The sequence below is a fragment of the Diorhabda sublineata genome, chromosome X (genome assembly GCF_026230105.1).
Source record: "Diorhabda sublineata isolate icDioSubl1.1 chromosome X, icDioSubl1.1, whole genome shotgun sequence".
NCBI lineage: Eukaryota > Metazoa > Arthropoda > Insecta > Coleoptera > Chrysomelidae > Diorhabda > Diorhabda sublineata.
In genome coordinates, this window is record NC_079485.1 from 19,315,564 (window position 1) to 19,335,698 (window position 20,135).

Genomic DNA, 20,135 nt, shown 5'->3' on the forward strand with positions numbered 1-20,135 from the left:
GACACCCTTTTCGTTTGATTATTGATCAATTAGCAATTATTAATATTCTTCAGATTTTTTTTTCCGTGAACGTGGAATGAGATTTGAAGTAAAGGTGTATACCGCTTAGGAGAGAATAGAGATTGTGGGAATAAATTTTAAAAATGATAAGCGAAGAGACACAGGTCAATAACTTGATAAATATTGCTCATAGTTATACAAGTTGATGAATACATTTATTATGGTTTTATTCCTTCATGATGTCTACAAATAACCTGGTAATATTCAAATAATTCATACATCACGTTGCGGGCAGCCGATCTGAATCCTTTAGTTGTTTTCAACACAAGTTAAATGTCTAAATCGTTGTCAAAGAATTAATGGAAATACCGTTCATTAACTCCAGATATGCTCAAAAACGCCGAAATATTTGAAAATCAATAGCAGAGAAAGGAGACCATTTTGTGAAATGTTTCCCTAGGATTACCTAGTGACGTTGATATCGATAAAAAGGACGATGGACATCACGTTTTTCGGAGGAGATGTACTTCAATATTCTTTGTGATATTAGTCATGAAAGTAGCTATTTTCTATTTTGAAGAAGGCATTTTTGAAATTGGAAACATTATAAGAGGCGGAAAGTAGATGTTATATATTTTGATATAATGTATGCACCTTGTATATTACCTTTGTGACCTGTTTACGTTATGTTGTTACTGCTTTATAGAGACAATTTCTAAGAAAGCATCTTTGTTTGTTGGTAGCTAGGGGTTTCCGATAATCGAAAATTCTGGAATGTGATAATACCCGTTCAAATGATTCCTAGCAGTCGTAGGAGTGAGTACACAAGTTAATGTGAAGTAATACTGGACACATCGGGATAGGGAAATGTAAAGTATACGGTGTATTTAAATAAATAAGTTTGTTAAGTATTAGTGAATAGTTCAGTAAATTTAGTTTTAGTTTATAAATAATTCATGTAAGGTAGTAATAAGGTAAATTCACCCCACCGTTAAACAACTGTTTAAATAAATGAGAAAAACAATACATTCTTGCCAGATGTAGGGTATTGCAAATAAATAGTTACGTAAAAATGGCCAATAGACTAAGTGACCTGAACTTGACGGAACTGGTGAATTAATAGGAAAACTGATAAGTTGGATAAGATGAGGCTTCCACTTTCATCTCAACGATTTCTGCTATCATAGATATTATTCCAACTAAAGAACAATATTGTTGCTCCGATATGTTATGATTGGAAATTGAAATTGCCACTGACGGTCGAAGATGAGATTTCAATTTTAAAATCAGATATCAAAAATAAAATGGTAATTATGAACGGAATAATAAAATCGAATATTATGAATAAGATGACAATAATGGGAATTCGGACGGAGAAAAATATCAAAGAGTTGTTAGTGAGGATGATTCTCCAGGAGAAGAAAAGATCGAACATATAAAACCTTGTAGTCCACAAACTCAACCTAAGACAGAGGACAGTTCGAAGCAGCCGCAGTGAATAATTGGTCCGATTAGGTGAAAACAGTGCACTTAACTATCGCACTGCGAAGATACGCATTAGATGTACTAAAGAGGCAAACCAGGACTGAACTCTGCGAGTAACGTCTAAAGTCCGCCAAATAACAACTGACAATTCCCACGATTCGAATAGATGATATCAGTAGCTAGACAATCCTTAAATCGAACTGAGAAAAGGGGAATGAGAGAATTTCTCTTGCAATATCGAGACCTATTCTTAACAAAGGAAAAAAATACTTGTAGAACATAAGCCGTAAATCACAAAATCGATACTATTGATGCCAAGCCAATCAAACAATCAGCTCCCAGACTACTAGTTGTTAGTCCATAGTTGTCTCCAGTAGTGATCGTCAAGAAAAAGGATCGAACTGCGAGATTCTACCTTGAATTGGCGATACACAATATGTTTTAGCTTGCAGCTAGCTGTTTTCTACGTTGTACCTGGATAATGGCAGAAGAAATGGCCCAGGAGGTTAAAGAGAAGACTACTTTAACCACCAGATCTGGACTATGGCAATTTAATGTCATGCCATTCATGCTATGTAATGCACACACGACATTTGAGAGGGTTATCTTGGAAAACATGCCTGGTCTGTTAAGACGACATTGTAGTATTGGGGAAGACTTTTAACAAATATCTCAAGAATGTAAAAGACATATCAATCGAAAAAGGGTCAGTTATTCCAAAACCGAGTCACCTATCTGGATCATATAGTGAGCAATGAAGAAGTGGCGGTGTATCCAGAAATTCGCCCATTAGGCGATGACCGTAACCAACCGACAAACACCAAGCAGGGAGTTTCCTTGGACTTTGTACATAGTAATGGAAGTAACTAAAGATAATTTGAAGATATAGCCAAGCTACTAATTCGACTCACAGAACGAGCAAGATGGGATCAAGTGTATCTAACAGCGTTCGAAACATTACTGAGACCACGGCACCGATATTAGAATATACAATTTCAGATGTAGACTTAATTCTTGACACTGATGCAAGTAACGTAGAAAATGGAGGAGTGCTGTCATAGATCCAAGGAGGGCAAGAAAGAGTGCTGGGATACTTCAGTAAAGTTCTCTCGAAACTAGAACGAAACTACTGTGTCAGAAGTGTGTGTGAGAAGAGAACTTTTCGTGATAGTGAAGTCAGTGGAATACTTCTAGAAATTTATCTGTGGAATAAAGTTTTTCATCCGAATTTATCATGCAGCATTCAAGTCGATGATGCAGTTAAATAATACCGAGAGCCTTATCATCAGTACATTATGAAGATATTCGATCTAGGTAAGAACAACATTTTGCCATCAGATGCAAAAAATGGAAAATTCATAATGCCATATCCCCTAGTTTATGGTCTGCTAAAACTGTACAAACCTGGCATACCTCTTCGACCAATTATTTCAAGTATTCAAACTCCTCTTCCCATATTTCTCAATTATTTGAAAGATATTTTATTTATTTTGTTAGATGTAGCTTCGTTCTATACAAATATTCCTATTGAAGTTGTAAAAGATGAATCAATGAAAAAATGGGACAAAACTAGAGGTGTGGGAACAAAAATCTGTACATACTGTTTTTTTTTTAATTTATTTATTTGCATTCTACTCGACGAAACAATAGCGACTAGATTATAATTACAATAAATGCAATTAATTTATATATAACTGAATCAGTACGTTTTCCTAATCTTTGTTTTTAATAGTTGCCGGAGTTTGCACAAAATTCTTTTTTTTAATGTTTCTTCTCAGCCTTTAAAATACACGTTTCAATTAAAATTTCGCCAAAAACGTTCAATTGTCGTCAATTGAGGCACATTAAGAACATTCCTAGACTTCTCAATAAATGCTCTCAATTAACTCTGCAAAAGCTCCCACAATGTACTTTGCATAATGAGCAGTTGCCATATTTATCAAATACAAAAAATTTTCTCCAGGATGTTTTTTCTTTGTGGACTGCATTAATCTCTTTTTCATATATTTTGGTGTTTATAGAATTTCCAGAAGGACAAAAAAATGTATGTTGGAGAACGACCACGAGAAAATATCGTCAACCATACCAACACTTTCGAATTAAAATTTTGTGTCTTTTGGACTACACTTCTGTGTATCATACACGATCGATTGAAATATTTCTAAAAACTAGGTTACGCTTATCTGCGATATAACTTATCTGAGTTCCAAACGTTTTAAATAAAAAGTAGTTATGTAACAAACTTGAACGCCTTTATTATATACTCTCGCGGCTTAAATAAGTACCTTTTATAAATCCCTGAATTATCCCCAATTAGAGTAATATTGGGTTTAACGACTTCTGAAAGTTCTTAATTCAGTTTATAATGAATATTAGATTTGTGATGAATTATGACTAAGTTCCGAAGTGCATTTTCTAACTATTTAAAATGGCTATTTTGGATTTTGTCTTTTGTGAATCAATTCATTCCTTATGCAAGCAAATTTTCCTTCAGCTTTAGTAGTGAAACGTGAATTTTCTTTTCAATTTTTTATATGCCCCATAATAACATTTAGTCATGAAGCTACAATCCAAAAAATAGCAAAGTATCATTTTGACTTTCTCTTTTTCACTCAACCTCTAGTAATTCACTATATGTCGTATTTATCTTACTATTCCGAAGCTTTGATCGACATCGAAATCTAATTATAACAAGTGGTTAACCATTAAAGAAATTTCAAAAATATCCAACGATAAGTCACACTTTGCACAATCGTTTTCAACCTTAATTATATTATGTATATTCTCAAAAGCAGAGTGATAAAAATTCTTGCAAAATCAATACAGTATGAATAGTACAAGTAATATAAAAATTATCGTGAACATAATTTTTATTCTAATATGTGGCTAGTATATTACTTTACTTCCTATAAAGATGAGCCTGATGTATTTTCTATTGTCAAGAGATTATAATTAAACATCAAAAAAAGTTATTACTGTATTTATTCACTGATATTAACAGAGAATGAAATACATACTTCGAATCAACAAATCTGAATTTTATTACTATTTGAAATTGATTGATCAAATGAAATTTGTAGTGATTTTGTAATAAGCACGTAATGACAAGCACTACAAACAAAAATAAATAAAAATTCATTCTTCTATATTCTTCTAATGTTAAATATGCTTATGTATGGAATTTGGCCAATCGATTGGTTCATTGTATCAAGGATTTATGAATAAACATCGACTCTCTAGCCGGAACGGACACAAGTTCTAGTCTTAAATCGAAAAGGAGGTTGACTGATACGTCGTCATTTTAAAGTAGAAAGTGTTTAAAAAACTTTTTGTAGCCGTACAGAACATAACGTGGAAAAAAAGTATATCATTCTCGAAATTTTTGTTAAAATATTTTCCATGTATCATTCTCAACACCATTTTTTGACCACCATAATACCACCACCACCATAATAACTTTGAGGTGAAACTAGGTTTGCGAGTTTTGAATAGTTTACTTTCAGTCCCTGGAGACGATATTTAGGCATCGAAATGCGCGTAAGACAGTTTAATTGTGAGTGTTGGTGTAGTGCTAGTGTAAGTAGTGTCTTTAGTGAGTGAGTACCAGCTAGACATACAATACGGTTGAAATTAGAAATAGCGGAATGGGCCAGTGGCATGGAGGATATGCATATGGGCGAAGACATATCAACGAATCTCTGTATCTCTACCCAATATTTATGTATCTACAGCATCTTTCTGTGAATATAAAACCATACATACATAATCATGATAATGTATAATCATGTATAAAAATTCATGTTGAGCATCATTAATACTACCCTCGAACAGCTCGATTGGTAAACCTTTCATTACTCAAATGCGTTGAGCTGCAATAATGTTTTGTTTAGTTTTAAGATCATTAACACTTTATCACTTGACGCACGTACTATTTCGTTTATTGAAGCACTTAAATGTTCACCTCACAGTTGAATAAATTATTGAATGTACAGAAATTTAAAAATTTCCAAATTTCCTAAAACAGTCCAACGTTTGTCAATAATGCACAAATTATTGAATGTGAAAAAAATTAGACAATCATTACAAAAACGTTCGATTATTTGACGATGATTGAATTTCAAATTTCAGTTGCATTAATTTCATAGCTTTGTTTGTTTTTTTAAATTGAGTTGAGAAAATGCCATAAACAAAAACAGGATTAGTATCATTGAATAGGATTTTTCTTACCTTTAAGAGGGTTTCATTTAAAATTTTTCTAGTGACCTTTTGACGACATTTTCCACAAATACGTCATCTATTATTACTAGTAGGGAACTTGAACATTTTATTTCCTTAACAAACTTCAATATTAGTTAATGTGGCAAGGGAAGGAAGAGTACTTTTAAATAGCATTGTATGTTGTTGGCAGAAAAACTATTAATTGATAGATCAATATTTATTTCAGATAAAAGGGGTAAAAATTATTCTCTCTATTATAGTTGAACAAACTGGCGTGTGAAAATTCGATAAATCTACTTTTTAATTGTAAGCATTACGAAATTTGAGCATTGATCGTAGCAATTTCCAAATATTATTATAGAAAACTGTTCAAGTACAAAAAACATTAACGTTCATTATATCATTTATTTTATTATATTTGTTGCAAGAGTATGTGGTCCTATACCCACACGTGATTATATCGTACCTCTCTTCGTATCGCACACGCAAAAGTTTCAATCTATTGAAATTGCTTCTAGATATAATTTGAGTCAAATTATATCTAGGAGTCCCTAAATTTGTCATTTTCTTTTGTATTATGAGTTTAATAAACCTTTGTATTAATTTAGTTACTTTTGTTGACATTTCGGGCTGTAATATAAAATAAAGAAAAGAAATATTCTGTCATAAGGATCATAAAAACGATCATTATGGTACAAATGAATATGAATATTAAGAAAATAATTTCCAAAAGTTGCGGAGAATGTTTGCTATTAATAGTGTGAATTGTAAGTTATAATTGGAACACAAGAAGCTCTAATGCCCATAAATATTTTTTTATTTGGTTATCGATATATCATTATATAGAAAAAAGGAGGGTGCACCACGTAATTTACAATATCCCTATAATTAGCTCTTCAATACAATCAACAATAACAAATAAGGATTGGAAATAACATAACCTTTTAATATGTTATCAACAATTTTTTGATAGTTTTATAGCAGGAAAGTTTTGGCAAGGAAAATGGATTTTTTAAAGAAATTATTAAAACATTTTCTATCGAAGTACTTAAAAATTCTGATTTTATTAAAAATTCAGTGGTAGCACCCTACTTTATAGTGATTATTAACTGTCTATAGTGACATATTTTACAGTTTGTTGCAAACATCCTTATAATTCGAATGAGAAAGAGCGGTTGAAAGAAAAATGTCATTTTTGCATAATCAAAACGTTGATTATAATATATAATACTTGAACTATTCACTTTAAATAGAAGAAAAACATGAGCTCTTTACGTAAAGTATGTGATTTTAACCCATATCACTTTTGCTACATATGTGGTAAATTTGCAAAGAAAACGGGAAGAAAAAAATAATATACCTAATTTTATAAAACAAGCTTATCATGCATATTTTGGAATGCAAATAGGGTAACAAGACAAATTCTGGACCTGCACAAAGCTTAGAAAATTTCGAGTTTCGAGTCAAGGACTGCACAAAAAGCTTATGAAATGAGGCAAGCCAATAAACCATATAGATGATTGCTATTTTTGTTGTAGTGTGCTGTATTTTCAAAATACTCGAGAACTCAAAGCTACATTTCAGTGTTTTTCTCAGAATGTACTAACGTGTAGTTATATTTATGAAACGAATAATAAGAGCCTCTCATAATAAGAATAAAAGAAAAATATTGCCTCCAGTCAAAAGTGTCAAAAGATGTCAATTATAAAGGATGAAACTAGAGCATTTTGACATTGTTCCATATTCTATTGATATAAATGATATCGTTTACTGTAACTTTGAAGAACGTGAAAATATGAAATTAAATATCCCTGCTTTTTTTGCAGAAAACATGAAATCTAATAAAGGCTAGTCATCGAGAACAAAAAAGAAACAAAATGATATGAAAGAACATTTATTACGAGCTACTGGTAAATCGAGATAAATTATTCATTGAACTTGGACGAAACAGTTTGAGAAACTGGATGCAAATGGCTATTGCATCAAATATATTATTTGCATATCGTTTTCTGTTCTCAATATAGACAAGTTTAAATGATACAAATTCGTAATATAAGAATACGGAAGCAAATAAAGCATGGTTTTACAGACTGATATCCCTAACAAGTTAAATGTGTAAAGATTCGGAGAAAAAAAAATATAACTTTACACTGTTCGTTTGAAATGTGTGATCATAGATTTCGAGAAAGTATACAATTTAATTTTTGAAAATGAGAAAAAAGAACATTAACAAAACATATTTTAAACTGTTCTTCAGAAAATTGTTATTATGCCAAAAGTTTCGGAATACATCTTAATCTATTATATTATATGGTGAATATTATTATTGTTTGTAAGTAATAATTTGTGGGATGTATTTAAGAATTATTTTAATTGAAATCAACATAAATTTCTGGGAACTATATAATAGTAAATAAATGAATATTCCACAGTTAATGTATTGCATGTCAGTGTTTGAATTTAGAAAAATTGAAAAATGGTTAGCAATAGAATATGAGATTATTTTATAGCCGATATTTATGTGCTGAACTTGGTGAAATCTCCTGTTTCTTTATATTACGATAAATTTTGATATCTAGAATCAATTGTAGAAAATAATTAATATGTACGCTCTATTTTATTCTTTTATAAACGGAAGTTGATGCAAGACTTACATGAAGAATCCTCCGTTCATAAACTAGAATACTATCCTCTATAATGACACTTGCCAAAATTCCAAGTCTAGGAATGAACACAAAATATTCGATATTGAAAATTTCCAATTCTGACATATCAATATTGAATCTGCTGGAATAAAAAGTAGACAATTTTGTTAATTTAGTTTTGGTTATACTGTGCTACATAAAATTGAAGATCCTTTTGAGTACTAGACCTAAAAATTGTATATTGTATATAACATTCTGCCGCCCGACTTGTTAACCACTTTCTAACAACTGTTTTGACTTCGTTATCGTCTTGAAGACGCTGACCGCCCAGGTGTTTCTTCAAGTGCAGGAACAAATGGTAGTCGCTGGGGGCCAATCAGGGCTGTAGGGAGGATGCTCTAGAGTTTCCCATTAAAAAGATTTGATGAGATCTTTGGTCCGATTAGCCACATGTGGACGGGCATTGTCATGCAGCAAAGCGTTACCCTTACTCAACTTGCCACGTCTTTTGTTCTGGATTGCACGACGCAGATTGTTCAATGTCTCACAATAAGACACTGCATTGATTGTCTCATTACGAGGCCGAAGCTCCACTAGCAATACTCCTTTTCTGTCCCAAAAAACTGTACACATGATTTTCCGGGCAGAAATTGTTTGCTTAAACTTCACTCTTTTGGGTGATGATGAATGTCGCCATTCAATGGATTGTTGTTTCGATTCTGGTGTGACGTAGGCCACCCCTGTTTCGTCACCAGTAACAATTTGGTCTAAAAAATTTTCACCTTCATTGTGGTACCGCTCAAAGAAAGTCAATGCACTGTCTAAACGTTGGGTTTTGTGCAAATACGTCAACATTTTTGGAACCCAACGTGAACACAATTTCCGGTATTTCAAGTTCTCGGTCACAATGGGATACAAAAGTAATCGCTCAATGATGAAATTGTAAATCGTCTGTTTTCTCTCACCTTTTCGTCCACTTTCTGCACCAAATCTTCATTAACGACCGAAGGACGTCCACTCCGTTCTTCATCATGCACATTTGTGTGGCCACCTTTAAATGCTCTCACCCATTTCCTTACCATTCCATCACTCATAATGTTTTGTCCGTAAACATTCACAGATCTCATGATAAATATCGATCGGTTTACGCCTTTAGCACTAAGAAATCGTATAACAGCCCGTACCTCACAATCGGCGGGACTCAGGATTGTCAACAACGTACACAATGAAGAATCAGACTGTAATGGCGTCAGTGCGTAGACAAGAGATGTAGGTAATCAGCGCGTATGTGTGGAACGCCGACCTTGGGGTTGCGGTGGTGGAATCGCAAAACGGTACTTACTTATAAAATATGCGTAGATATATAAATGGAAGAAATTAGATCAGCTTTTCTTTCACACCTATATAAACGCAATTCAAACTAATTGATCCCTTCAAACAACAAACAAGTTAAACTTATAATATAAGTTCCTACTTGTTCTTTGGCTTTAATCAATTTTATTTATATCTAAGTATAGATTCAGTGAATCTTTAATATCAGAAAAAAAGGAAGAATGCAGAATATTTTCAAATATACCGTGCATATATCATATTTCAGATGGCTGCTTCTCAAAATTAACAGCTGATATTTTAATTCCACTTCTTATAGAAAGTTCAGGATGTAGGGTGGCTCTTGATGTGATAGATTTCTATTTTCCATTGAATACGCTCCAGGTTTAATGCTCTGAAGCTCCGTAGTCTCTCACATTTCGAAAGGATGTGGATAGAGGTTCCATCCTATACGTAGAAGAATCTGCACATTACGCCCCCTATTAAACTTAGTATCTTTAGGTCTCCATTGAGACGGCAATACTCCCAAAAGACTACTCTTAACATTCGTAGATTGTTCTTACTGAGGTTGATACATTCAATTTTTTTTTGTTATAGGGTCCTAGGAAGATCTTTGACTCAACCCCTATTTTTGTTACTGACTTTCACCTATCTACGTCTTTTTTCCTGTAGCGGATTCCATAAAGTACATCATAATAATTTAAGCTTGTTTATTTATTCGTAATACGTTTATTTGGAACGCATATCTTATTTGTTATATTGTTGCTACAATAAAATCATTGTTGTTGTAAAAGATGCTGGTTGTGCAGTTTTTATCTATAAATATGAATGTGTATGTATGAGTATAAGTTGAGAGTAAAAGTTGTGAAAGTGTGAATCTGGTAGAGAACTGGAAATTTGTAATTTTTCACTTTTGAATAGATTTGTTTTTTAAATTAGTTTTAAAAATAGTTTCAAAAACTGAAAACGTAATTTACAAGAGAGTTCATGTATTACAAAAAGTTTTCCCACTCCTACTAAGTCTGTCTGCTATTTCATTTCCATTATTTTAGTCTAGCTCACTTAACTTATCAAGGCATTCCCAAATCAGCTTTTTGAATCTTATGACATTATAGCTCAGAGTTAAAATGGCTGTTTGACTAATTTCTTTTCTAGTTGAACTGGACACATTTTCCAATTGTATATATTTCTGCTTAAAATATATTGTATTGCCAAAGCCTTCGGAGTGCTTGTTTCTACGCCCGTAGAGGATTTAATTCACCATAAAATATTTTAAAATTTCTAATTATGAATCCTAAATTATTAAGTTTACTACTAAGGTCATTTGATTTTTAAACTGCTGACCATCCCCTCCTATGCAATCATAAAAGTTTTATACGAACCTTTTCGCACATTTCAAGACCATTACATAGCATTGAAAGTTTATGAGTGACAAATCTTGTTACTGGGGTGGTCATTTTATGTTATATATCCTCTGAAACCGGATAATAAATAAAGCAAAACTATAATAATGAGAATAGGCGAATTGTCTTCTAACTCAATCAATTTCAAAAGTAACAGAAAATATTTGACTCGAATAAGGAATGAACTGAAAGAAAATACAGAAATGATGAGTACTTTAACCTACTTATGATATTTATACATATACATTTTAAATTTAATTATAAACACCTTCACAATAAACTTCAACAAACTGCCGATAATTTTCAAGGGGATTAACTTTTTTGTATTCAAAAACCGAATAACTCAGCAAACCTCACAGTCGATAGGGTTACTAATTAACAAGGTGACAAAAAGAAGTTTAACTCTACAACCAATAACGACGGAAATCCGAAACATAATGGCGGCATAGTATGTACTAGAAAAGAGCGGTCAACCTTTTCAATGAAAAAAGATAATAAACACAATATTGTAGAACTCTTATAAAATGGTTGAGAAGGTATATACTCACCGATAAAAGGATATAGAAAGCTTTGTATCCTTTATACTCGTACTTATTGGGATCGAATTTATCAACACCCATATTCATAAATTAATTATAGGTAACATAATAATAATAATAAGCAAAATGAAAAATATTTCTGAAGATAAGATACTGAACAATATTGTTATTGATATAATAAAATATAGTATGGACGCGTTCATGTTTTCATTTGCCTTATTTCATATATTATGTATCTTAAACTGACAATGAGTATATTTAGTACGCTATTCGTTTTAATAATATCGTCGAGTCGTTAAGTAAGACAATCGATATTTTCACGTACTAAATACCAACTTTTTTTTTATCACAAATTTCGCATCAACCGTATACCGTTATATTAACGATTTAGTACCTAAAGGTTAAGTATTTTATCTATGAATATTTGTGAAATTAAATTTATGATAGAGATCTGCTTAAGCTAATTTTTAAGGTAAGTAATATTGTATTTAGGTCCTAAAATTTCACGTATTGTTCTGAGTGGTATATTTGATGATGATCTTTCTGAGTTGAGAAATGGGCATTCTGCGATTATGCGTTTTATAGTCAATTTGCAATTACAGGTACGTTTTGGTTCAAGTTTCGCATCAAATAAGTCGCTATGCGTCAGTCGCGTATTGCCTAGACGCAGACGTGTTAGAAGAACTTCATCTCTGCGATTTTTCGGTAGTATTGACCATGGTTTTACTGAGTCTTTCACTTCGCGAAGTTTATGTGTAGACGTTGACCATTTGATCTCCCATTTATTAAGCACTTTACGCTTTAGGATTGTTTTAATATCGGCAGTAATAAAAAAGTTCGCGCAATCCGCAATATCACTATTTACAGCTTCCTTAGCGGCCAGGTCTGCCTCTTCATTTCCTTTTATTCCAGTGTGTGAGGGGATCCAAGAGAATACTATTTTTGTTGTTGTTGTTGTCTTGTATATATTGCAGTTGTTGCTTGATTTTTGATTGATAAAGGATTTGCGGTGTGAATTTTTTGAAGACTTTGGATTGAGTTAAGGGAGTCTGTGAGTATGAGATGATTAGGTTCGTTTGATGAAACGGCGATGTCTGTAGCTAGATACCAACTGTTTGTTTAGTAGTTATAGTTTTGACGTAAACAAAATTCTATTCTATAAAATCTGAGTCATAATTAATTATGGACTTAAATTGTATTAGAAATTATCATTTTTTATTTTTCAATTTCACCATTAATATTTAAACATTCATCAAGACGCGCAATACGAGCCCATCCTGTTTCAATTGGTACATCTCTAGAAATTCCAGAAAGTAATATCTTAGAAAAGGAAATCCTGATCATAAATTTATTAAATTTTCTATCAATTATTGTTCGAAAGCTCGGAACATATTAGAATTAGTACACTTTGCTGTAAATTTTGCCACAATCCTACTACTATTTATGTCATTTCAATTAAACAATGGCAACTTATTGCTCTAGTTAACTATTATTACGAAAAAATGTACACTGTGCATTATTCTTTAATGGAACTGTGGCTACTGGTGTCAAAGGAGTTTTAGTATAGTTACGATAATATTGATGCATTGGATACATTACTTATATAAAAGTTTATTTTCACTAGATGATGACGACTTTAGTAGTATAATATGTCGAAAATGCGCAACGGTACCAAATCCAAAAGTCCTCTTTTTGATCACGAAACAAAAGAGCTTTTCCCACCAAATAGTTAAAAACTAAAAAGAAAAATTTGTTTTCACTATGGCTGAATTTTTCTGGTTCAATGTTAATTGAAACAATTATAATCCACGTGAGAGGTGCTGGGACTAAGCAATTTAATTTTGTTATGCTTCTTATTGGAATAAAAATTTTTAAATTACAATCATAGAAATGAATGTTTTCATACTTGTAATTATGCTTCCTCTGAACCAGATTTATACAGCCATGGACAGCTCTCAATAAGGCGTCCTTTTCACAAAAATTTTCACTAAACGTCTTTTTGGCTCCTTGATTAGGACATGAACTTATTCGATATCCAATAATGTTCATCATTCGTGTAACAAGCACCTGATATGGTACTACTTGTATTAGTTTCAGAGAGATTACTTGAGAGAAGCTTGAATTATGCCATGCCCTTATTTTTAATGTTAATCTTGAAATATTGTAAAATTTACATTCTTTTGTGATTCACTTACAGCATTGAAAAAATAAATTGACTGAAAATAACTGCTTAAACACTGATTCGTTCTTTTTGGATTTCTATAGAAAGCACAAGAGTGTTAGACATCAGCGAAAAAGATTGAGAGGGGAAAAACAAAAAAGAACAAGGAGTTCAATTTAGAATAATAAAGTAGACTTCGCTTCCCGTTTTTCCGGATATACTTTTAAAAGAACTTTCTACACCACGATTGTATTTATCATAAACCGGGCAGAAAAAATCTTAGATTTAGGAAATTGTGTATCTAGGAATATACACTTAACAGTATCATATCCAATTTATAGGACATCAGTTATAGACTGAAATAGATACGATTAAATTGGTTTAGTGGAGTGACTAAGTTAATTATTTCTCTTTAATACCGTAATTGAATTATAATCTGTTCTTTAGGATGGAACGTAAATACCAAAATGATTAAAGCGGTAACAATCTTGTGATTTCAGCTTCCGAAGCTTGTATATTACAATACTAATATCTTATTAAATCAAAGGGAATTGGAATGAATTGAATGAATAAAATATTTAACATTTAATAATTCCAATGCTTTCCAAATGCATCCAAAAATATATTATTTTATGCGTTTTTTAACAATTTTACATTATATTTATTTATTTCTGTCATGAGTTCGATTGGCAGTGTGATCGGCAATATTATTCGATTACTCGTCCATATTTTAAATCTTTTAGTCTTATATATATGAAGAGTACAGGCTAAAAAAGGGGAATGTCCAATATATCATTTTACGGCATGAACGCCATCTTGTAGTATATTTTATGCTCTATATTCTGGCAAGGTTTCAAAAAAGGGAAATGTCCCCGCGCCACAGGTAAAAAACAGGGGATGTCCCAATAATGTTGGTCGGGGTAACGCATGGATGCATGTTCACTCATTCGTGTTCGTTCCTGTTGCGTAGAATGGTAACTTTTCACTAAAGAAATGGTGGAAAGAAGTAGCGAAAGTGACGCGGAAACGAGCACAAATATTCCAATATGTTCGGAAGGGCAAGGGAAGAAAAGAAGAAAGTACGGGCGGCTGATAGATGTTGCAAAGAAGATAAGGCTACAATCACACGAAACCGGAGGACTGTAAGTGCAAACTCTTAAAATGTTTTGAAAACTTTCTGCTGGCTGCGCATAAGAAATTTCAAGATACTGAAAAGTAGGTAGTATTTGTGTGGTCTGATCAGTGTACGGTGGAGACCACGTGTGGATGAAACGTCCGCAAAATTTCACGACGGCCCATTTTCATACAAAGTAAAATTTTCTTGCGATGACGAAACAAAGGAAATTCCTGTCTGTTACAAGGCTTTCCTTTCGTTACATGGCATTAAAAAGAAGAAGCTCGAAGTGTTGCAAAGCTCGCTGAAAATGGCTGGTATGGCTCCAGTAGACAGACGCGGGAAACATAGCAGCAGGGCAAATAAATTAGACACGAAAATAAAGGACGCAATTATTGAACACATCAAATCATTCAAGGGACGACAAAGCCATTATAGTATTAAAAACTCTTCAAATTTGTATTTACCGGAAGAGCTCGACATTAAAAAAATGTACAAGATGTTTATAGAACAAGCAAGGGACATGTTTCCCATGAAACCTATCGTCAGATATTTTCGAAACACTTTAACATTTCATTTGGGTATCCCAGATCTGACACTTGCAGTAGCTGCGACGAGTTTTTGGCAAAAATTGAATCTTTGCAAGCACAAATGTTCTACATCAGGAAATGAACTAAATCAAATTAAGCTGAAATCAGAAGACTGGAAACCAGCAATAAGTTGCATAAACTGAAAGCTTTACAGTTTTACAAAAGGAAAAAAAGTTGCTAAATTTGCAAGTAGAACAGATGAAACTCGAGAAGCTATATGCATGGATTTTGCAAAGAACCTGACAATTCCTAATATTACTACAAATAATGTTTACTACAAAAGACAGCGGTCCGTCTATTCATTTAATATACATCTTCTTTCTACTGCACAAAGTATTTTCTACGTATACCCAGAGACAGTTGGCGGTAAAGGAAGTGATGCAGTTTGTTCCATGTTACATCACTTTCTTTACAATTTTCTGGATCACCGCGTAAAGAATTTGGAAATCTTTTGCGACTACTGTGGAGACCAAAACAACAACTATACACTCTTCCGCTACATTCATCACCTAGTTCATTTTCAAGGAAAACTGGATTTAGTAAAAGTTTCCTTTCCAATTCGGGGACACTTTTACATGGAGTGAGACAAATATTTTGGACTAATAAAACAGAAGACTGTAATAGAACTGCCTAGTGAATGGATTCAAGTATTTCGAGCAGCTAGGTTTCAACCGAGTCCATTTGACGTATTGCAAGTGACACAAAGCTATTTCAGAAGCTGGACCACACATATGACGTCTTTATATAGGAAACAGTGTCCGTTTAAAACACGTCCAGTTCGTGAGCTCAGAGTTGTCAAAGATCATCCAAGATTTGTGTTGCACCGAGCAACTTGGAATAGCATGTGGAAAAGCAACGTTATTATAGATGGACGCAAATTGCCACTGGACACACATGAATTTGAACTACCCGGGTATTTATACAATGGTGGGCTTTTAAAGTTTGTAGAACAACTGCATGACATAACCAAAAACTTTTTAGGCATGCTACCTATAAGTGCTGAAAAATTTAAGGACCTGCAATGTTTGATGCGATTCTGCTGCATCCGGATCCGGAAGCCGATGAGCTTTATTCTACTCTCGCACATAATCAAGAAAGCAATAATTTCGACGTGGGAACTCGAAGAAAAAAACGCACTGGAAAAAAGCAAGACGATTATATTATAGATTGAGTGAATAAAAGTGGACATTTCCCCTTCTTGCAATTTACAAAATGTAGTAACGACAATAAAACATTTTTATTCATTGTAATATTTCGTAAGGGTTTCTTTATGCAGTGTCGAATATTGTCAATATATTAAGAAAAATAAATTTATTTTTTTGACATTTGCACAGGTACTTTTGTTAAAGATACAGGGTTTCAAACTTTAATTTTCCTCTCCTGCAAATTTAGGATTCTGTGACATTCCCCTTTTTAACCTGTAGTCTTCATATACTATATATAGTATACCATTTATACTACTCTTTGCCAAATTCGGAATTTTATCCTTAGGATTACCCAACAATTGTGTTATTGTAAAGTTGGATTTATAAGCCAAGTTAAAAACATCTCTGTTAAAAATTTCTTAGTATAAACAGGATTGAAAGGAACCAGATCTAATTTTTCTGGTTTTTTTTTTATTTTGTAAAAAGGTGGTTTCACATAAAGATTTTTTAAGTGAAATTTATTTTTAAATTCTAATAAAACTATAACTAATTTAATTCATAAAATTGATTTTTCTTATTAAAACAAATTTCTATTTTGATTTTATTCTTATTTTGATGTTCATGATGTAGGTGATCTATTGATTAATATAAATACGCAAATTGTCAGTGTCATATTATAATTTGAAATAGACTGAAATAAGTCGGAACGTCAGTTTTTATCTTTCTTTTAAAAAAATTATTATAAAAAACTAATTTTAAACCAGAAGAGACCACTAAAATCAACAACATTTAGAAGAATATATGGAGATGAAAATTTGTGGATGCTCCTAGAAATTCGGGATTTGTTATAACCATTTTGAATCAATGTTAGTCTCATCTCCAATTCCTCCATCTTCCTCTACTGGTTTGAAAGATTAATTGAGGGTATCCCTTCCTTATATCAAAGGTGTAACAGACAAGATTTGCAGAATTTTCAAACCCCACGGTATCCCACAATCTTCAAACCCAATTAGAAACTCTCCAACTAATCAGATCCGTCAAAGACAAAATACCCAATGAACACCATGGAGTGCATAAAAACCCCTGCTTAGATTTTTCCCGTTCCTATATTCGCTAGACATATCGATGTATTTCCTTCAGAGCCAAGGAGTATTTGTTGTCTGCCACTAATTCCGGGATTTCCTCCACCCTTGCCCAACATCATGTCCATACCGGATACACAATCGATTTCAATACAACCAAAACTATCGCCCCACTCCGCCCTCCACGTCCAGGATTATTCGAGAAGCTATAGAAATAGAGAAACGTCCAAGCTCTCAGAACACAAGGGACGCTAGCCAGAGATTGCCGGCAACTTGGAAACACTTTCTTCATCTATTTCGTTCCAATGCAACTCCGGCCAACATTTTCTCTAAAACCCTCCGAGAAGCCGATTTCAGCACATTTATTACCCCTTCCCCCAATAATATACTTCCAACGCGAGCCAAAACCCCAAAACCTGCAAACAGGTCATCTATAATTACAAGGTCCACGCGAAAAGCTTTCCAGTTAGCTCAAGATCAGCAGTGAGTGTGTTACTGTCAACAGTGTTGATGCTTGATGCTTTCCATTTCCTAGGTGAAATTCCAAGGAATAGGCAGATCAAGGCCTTGGAAACAACTGAAAAAAAGGGGTGATTCGTTGCATCTAAATGTTCTTGATTTTAGGTCTCTTCTGTTTTAAAATTAGTTTTTTTTTGTCAATTTTAAAAGAAACAAAAATTTTAACTTTTCGTCTTTATCAAAACATGATATTACCACTGACAATTTGCTTATTTATATTGATATATAAATCACCTTCATCATGAATATCAAAATAAGGATAAAATCAACTTAGAACTTTGTTCTAGTAATAAAAATAAATTTTTCCTTGGTCCCTACATGTCAAATATATAGCAATAATTAATTAAATTATTTGTAGTTTTATTAGAATTTACAAAATAGAGCTATAAATTTTACTCAAATTATTTAGATCTTTTCTTATCATTTATAGCTGTTTCCTTCTTATGAATGTGAACCATTTCTAAAAATTCCCTTTTTTGTATATTAGATTCCGTTTAAAGAATTTTTGAATTTTTATAAATTCATGTTTATTTAATGGTATTCATGGTTCGTTAATGCAGTTCTATTTTTCTATCGTATTAATGATCTCTTATTCTATTTTCTAAATACTGAGATGTTTGTCCTATGTAGATTACTACAAGGCACTGGATATATAATGATACTTCTTTTGCTTTTGATGTTTTAGATTTTAATTTTCCGGATAAATATATATATATATATATATATATATATATATATATTAGCAGATTATGTAATGTATTATATCTTGGAATATCTGTTTTACCCTCCAAAATATTCTACATTAGAGAGTAAGCAGATGATATAATTTTATCCCTTCCATATAATGAAATCGATAATTTACTATTTTACTTCAACATTTTCGATCCCTATAAATATACAATTTACTATAGAAAAGGAGAATACTGAAACATCGTTACCTTTTCTTGATACTAAATTCATAAGAAACGAAAATAATTAAATTTTAATTGACTGGTATAGGAAACCAATAAGTTTTGGAAGATATATCAATTATCATTCATATCACCCACGTAATAATAAAATTAATTTAATCGAATAGATGAAAAAAAGAGTCCCAAAAATTTCTGATCGAATTTTTCATTAAATAAACATTAAAATACTTTACAAATTTTTTTATGAAAACTCTTTTCCTTCATATTTTTTAAATCGAATACATCTGATACTGACTAAACATTGAATCATCATTTTCAAACGTCATTTCTGGAATCTTTAAGTAACCCAATATTAAGTTAGCATAGAGTCAAACCCTTAATATTCAATCTATTTCTACTAAATAATGATGAAACACTAATCAATAATTTGCCTAAGATAGTATATGAAATACCTTGTTTAAATTGTGCCAAAAAGTACATTGATCTGTGTTAGATCAATCGGATAACTGCCCACAAGAGTGATAGCAGATTATATCCTGATAGATGTTCATTAGCGACTCATATCTATCATGAAGGACACGATATGGATTATGAATCTGTCAAAGTTTTGATAACTGAAAAAAACTACAAACCGTCTATTTTTAGAAATAAAATATATTACCCAAAATGATTAATAAGAAAACTCATTTAAATAACCCTAATGTAATATATTTTTTTAATTTCTTTATTTTGAGTTTTGTATATATTTATTTTACACAATTACTGGTTTGATTTTGTCACAAAAACTAGAAGTAAATTTCACATTCAGTGTTTACTTGTTAAAAATATTTATATAAATTAGCAAATTATCAGTGTCAATATTATATTCTTATAAAGAAAAGTCAACGTCAAAATTTATCTTTTTTTTTAAAATTATATATATATATATATATATATATATATATATATATATATATATATATACATAATTCTCACTTCTCACCGATTGGTTAGG

The 20,135-nt window shown here is 32.1% G+C and overlaps 1 protein-coding gene across 1 annotated transcript in view; it reads left to right on the plus strand.

The window, feature by feature from the left end:
• LOC130450717 (metabotropic glutamate receptor) overlaps window positions 1-20,135 on the plus strand; it is a 566,010-nt gene that overhangs the window by 31,194 nt on the left and 514,681 nt on the right. The gene's annotated exons all lie outside the window — the stretch shown is intronic.